We start from the raw sequence: 6,000 nt of genomic DNA, 5'->3' as shown, positions 1-6,000 counted from the left end.
TGCGTCTCAGCTCCCCTACCCGCGGGACCACGGAGGAGGTAACAGGAGGACAGCGGCAGCGTATCGCGGGGAGGGAGGACAGCGGCAGCGTATCGCGGGGAGGGAGGACAGCGGCAGCATATCTCGGGGGGGGGCAGAGTGGCAGCATGTTTTTTTTGGTGCTTTTTTTAAAGAAAAAAAACGTTTTCTTTAAAAAAGCACCAAACTTTTAGGGTGCGGCCTATATACGGGGGCGGCCTATATCCGAGCCAATACGGTATATATATTTATATACAACACTATGGTTCCCGAATTTATATATATATATATATATATATACACACAGTATCTCCTCCCTTCGGAGACTGGGCCGCAGGGCAGGGACTGCCTTGCTAAAGAAGCTGAGGGTAAAGGTGATGGACTGGCCAAGCATGTCTCCAGACCTAAACCGGAAGGTGGGGAGCGCAAGGTCTGTAACATCCACCAGCTCCGTGATCTCGTCATGGAGGAGTGGAAGAGGACTCCCGTGGCAACCTGTGGCGCTCTGGTGAACTCCATGCCCAAGAGGGTTAAGGCAGTGCTGGAAAAAAATGGTGGCCACAAAAAATATTGACACTTTGGGCCCAATTTGGACATTTCCACTTAGGGGTTGTAGCAGAGCGTCATTTCTTCAGTGTTGTCACCTGAAAAGATATAATAAAATATTTACAAAAATGTGAGGGGTGTACTCACTTATGTGAGATACTGTATATATGTACACATTACAAATTTTCAATTTAAAAATTAAAATCGTGTGCAAATATGTAAGACATTTATTTCTTCTAATGAAATGGTAGCTTTTATCAGATGCAATTGTGTGCTGACCAGGCTGCTGAATTGTGTGCATTAATGACCTAATCTCTGTGCAAACACCCACAAAAAAGGTTATTGCTTTGTATGCATTTGTAGATCTTCAGTCTGTTGACATTTTAAAATACTATAAAACCTATGAAAACATATAAAACTAGCACAATCTTTCTAACCAGTACAGCTTTGTCAATTCAAAAAGAGTGTAGCAGCTTTTCTTCTTAAAACAATATTAACCTAATATAGTTACTAAACTATACATTTCTTAACATACAAAACACAAACCACCAATAGATCAAGATATATATATATATATATATATATATATATATATATATATACAGTATATATATACTCAAGAACTTGCGAAAAAGTTTTATTATAATAATAAATAATAATTATTCACTTTTTTTATTCAAATTGTCTGATTATCTAAATGACCATATAATACAGTTTATTAAGTATTACACAATACAAAATAGATTTATATATTTATATATATAGTATATATAATTATATATATAATTGCTAAAAAAAACTCTTATTAAACTACTATTAAGCCATTACCTAGGCAAAGCATTCACCTGCTAGAACAACCAATGCTCATTGGGTTGCGTGACATCTCCATTATACAACCAGATGACCAAGTCTGCATGGTTATTTCTTCAGCCACCATGCTGGCCACTTCTATTTCTTTCATACGTCGGTAATCCCAGATGAAAGTAGGAATGGATGGGATGACAACGATGCACCGGGGTTTAAAAGTGAAGGTGTCATCATCTATCCATTCGACATATGATGACATATATTAGTGAGCTCCGGATAAGCGGATACAAAATAATGGACCAGCAAACAAAACATAAATGATGTACTACTGTATACAACAGATTATAAAATGCATAAAGAAAACATTTCAATTTAAATGGAAATTACATTGGAGTTCATTGCTCATGACTTCAATGAGAGCCCAGCTTGCATATGTGCAGGTTTAGTTGACATGCGTTACTGCTCATGTGCAGACGTGTACATAAGAACGCTCTCTGCCACAGCAGATTCAGGTAGAATAGAAGTGACATGGTTAAAATGTAAATATGCATATGTTTATGTTTAGTAAAATGCACTAGTTTATGTGGAAATGGATTCCGATATGCATTTCCCTTTGCGATAAGGCTGCTCTGTTTCTTTAACGGAGCTTCTCTTTCAAATGATTTTTTTAGTGAGTACATGCGAGTCAATAAAGGGATCAGCCATTAAATGACCTAACTATGTTCATGCGGTATTATTATTTTAAATTATCAGCACCTCCTGAGAACTAGAGTTACACAGAAAATGTGGCCCGCTTTATTGAACGAACACTATTCACACATTTTAATAAAATGCTGAACTTATTTACGGTCTGCAACTACATCTAAAGACGGCACATAGAAAAAGCAATAAGCCACAGCGCAGCAAAATGAACGTGGATTTATTAACATGCCCTATAAAACATTACCTTTTCCTCGCTTTCCGTGTGGGTCATTTTGGGGGAGGAGGTACCTTTAAGGAACCCTACACTGTAAGCACATGCTCATATTAGAGAGATTAACCTTTCTAGAACTCAAGTTAATATGGAACATCTGCTCACGCTATGTATTTTGACTCCCCCCGGACACGTTCATTATTTAACGTTTACATTCAGTTACATCTACAGTTTTAACCTTCTCTTCACACATTTCAAGCAAAACGCCTTTCACCTAGTCACTGGTGGGAAAGGTGTAACTGAAAATATCAGAGCAAATGTACATACATGTTCTATGTTTGCGTGGGCTACGTCATATAAATATAATCTGTTTCTGTATGAAATCATATTTCACGCTCGTAAATATATGTAAACGATCTAATACCTTGACAGATGTGAAATCACCTTGAAATTCCCTTCTACGCTTGTTACGACCAGCACATTGTAGCCATACATTCCTTTTTATGACCTTGCACCACTTTAGTGAACGTTCTTGATAGACACTAAGGACTAGAATTAGTAAATGTGAAAGGTTGAATTAAAAAAATCTGTGATAAAATAATAAAGTCCTTTTTTCATGGTGAACATATGAGTTATCAGGGACAGGCTGACCCAATGGGCAGGGTGAAGATTCACCTCTGGGCTATTTGAAATTCCACATGGATGGAAGTCATATTTCAACAAGGAGTACTGGCCCAATGTGAGCCTAAATACTGGGCCAGCAGTAGAAGACTGGCAGTCATACCTGGGAGCACTCTGGACTTGACCTGGGTAAAATCCTGGGTCTCTGGGTCAGTCACCTCTTTCTCCAGGCAGAGGAGCGGTTTTGGGAATGTCCAGTCCCTGTCTGCTTAAGACTAGCCCACATCCATGCAGGGCTAGACCTCCCTCTTACGAAGCTACCAGGAGAGGGAGAGCTCCAGGTAACCTACCTTGTAAAGTTTCCAGGTGTGCTGGCAGCCTTTACCACATATACCAGGCACTGTAAGAAAGGATGAGTGAGTGATTGTATGTTTTTTAATCACATGACATTGAGGGGAGTCGTAGGAGGTGTGGGGGGGGGGGGCGCAAAAGGTGACAGAAGGGATTCACCTGAATTGTTACCCTCCAACTCTTTTTCTTCTTGGTAAAATGCCCCTGAGTGCTCTTGTTAAATAATGGCTTGCAAACCATTGATTTGGAGCCATAAGAATTTCACCAAGTGACAAAATAATGAAGTGATTGTAATTAAGTAACAATAAAGCCCCATATTAATCATGAGTAATTCAAATGCATTATAGGGCATATAGGTGCTCAGATCGAATCCTCGTTTTCCAAGTCCTGTAGGTGAACATGGTCCAAATAACAGGACAATGTCCACATTATCCACATAAATGATGTGCATTATGCGCAAGTCATAGTGAATAAACCCCGCAACACACACAATTGTATTATCTATCCAGATTACCATTAAGAAAACTATAAGAAATAGGATTTAATTTACAGCAAGAATTAAAGACACAACGTGGTCCGTTAATGTGCACCTTCCTGGAAACCTTGATACTTTCATTCATGTAATTGCATTTATGTTATAAAACTGCTATGAACATAAGTGAATGAATTACAACACTGTTTCTCACATTGTTTCCAAGTAAAAAAAGAACATAAAAGCCACATGCTATTTGGTATCATGTAAACACGCTGTGAAATTAAGAGCCTCTGGCCTTCCAAACCACCAATAAATAGGCAGAGAATTAAATGAGACATGCACTTTTATTTCGGTTATGTATCATTGTGACAGGTTCATATTTTTATTATGCCTAACATTGTTTGTCACCGCGACAAAAAATATTCACAAATGAATTTGATTTTATGGAAATAAAGACTAACTGGCCATGTCTTTGTTTATAGCTAGACAATGTCTTTGTATTATTAACATACTTTGTGCACACAAAGAGGAATTCATTATACAAATCAGATGGTTTTTCCCTCCCTACAATGTCATAAACACATTGTGACAAGCTGGAAGAAAAAAAAACCCGTCTTCTAAATATTATTGTGCCAAGCCTTGTATATGCTTTAAATTAAGACTTATATGTTGGAAAAGGACTCAGAGATTCCAGATCCTCGTTTATTGTGATTTCAGTGCAGGGACTCTCTCGATTGCCACATCCGCGAACCCTGTGGGCAAACCCTGTGGGAAGACATGCCGATTCCATATAGCTATAATATTGAAATATTGGAGAGAGTTCAGAGGAGAGCTAAAATGTTAAATGGTTTGCACGATAAAAAATCAGAAAAGACTAAGGGATCTTAATATGTGTAGATTGGAAGAAAAGAGGTCTGTGATAGAAACTAGACGTGCAAATGGGTAAAGAATGATTCAGACACATTTTTCGGTTCGTTTTTGACCCATCCGTTCCCTGAAAATGAATTCTGGGGACACATTTTAATTTCGGGAATGAAATTTGTTGGCCAACACCCACATTTACTCTCACTCTCTCACACTCTCATTCATTGTCTCTCACACTCTCATTTTTATTCTTATGCTCTCTGAATGTCCCCCTACATTTTCCGCTGACCACTTCCGCTTCAGTGTCTCGCACCTTCTTGCTCTGCATAATTTTACTCTCCTGTCTTCTTTCTTCATCCGCATCTCCGCGGACATAACCCTTCCAGCAAACTCCCGCCCAAATGGTAGAGCTCCCACCCATTAGGGCAAAATGGCAGAGTTTGCAGTGACATCCTCTCCTCTGTCCTCCAAAAAGGGAAAAATGGTGGAGCTTCTGGTGAAATTTCCTATGAACCTTTTCGGCGAACTTCAGCCAAAATGGCGGAGCTTCTGATGACATCCTCTCAATATGGGAGTCGTCCCTCGTCTTGGAAATTCGTACAAATATGTAATTTGAATGAATTTGAAAGGTACAAGTCTAATAGAAACATATAAATACTTAAAGAGATTTAATAAAGTATAGGATGGAAGTTTATTTCAGAGGAGAAATGCTGGAACAAGAGCCCAACTGGAGTGTCAGAGGTTCCAATGTAAGGAAGTTTTATTTTAATGAGAGGGTAGTAGATAAATAGGACATCCTCCCATCAGAAGTGATAGAGGCAAAGGCAGTGAGGAAGTTTAAACATCGATGGGATAGGCATAGGGTACCTTGAACCTAAGACGAGACCAAAGACTGATTAAGGTCTAAGTCTCTACATCAGCAGACTGAATTGTTGTTATCTGCTGTCAAATTCTATGTTTCTATATCTTGAATATGTCAGTTAAAAAGATTATTGTAGGATGATATCACAGTTCCCAAATGGAAATGTAATCACAGTGTATGCATATGATATAAAATGGTAATTCTTTTTTTTTGCAATAATCTATTTCTTTTAGTATTAAAAAAAATGAAAAAAAATCATATTTGGTATATAATAACAGAAAAAAAGAAGCAACTTCATCCACCCTCCTTACAGTTAAACCAAACCTGCTTTACATGTCTTTCCCAATTTAATACATTTGCACTAAATGTCAGGCTGCACACGATACTCTTTGAAAAAACGTGTTTGATTTTAAAATACTGTAATAAAATGTTTTATAACTCTTAATTTAATTGTATGAAAACTACATGGGGAGACATTATTTTGAATATAAGAAGAGATGACCGGTCAACTCAAGTATCTGGTTCCTAACTTGTCTAATGCAC

This window comes from Spea bombifrons, chromosome 5, assembly GCF_027358695.1.
Source record: "Spea bombifrons isolate aSpeBom1 chromosome 5, aSpeBom1.2.pri, whole genome shotgun sequence".
NCBI classification, from domain to species: Eukaryota; Metazoa; Chordata; class Amphibia; order Anura; family Pelobatidae; genus Spea; species Spea bombifrons.
The sequence above is the reverse complement of the archived record's forward strand: the minus strand, read 5'-3'. Positions refer to the sequence as shown.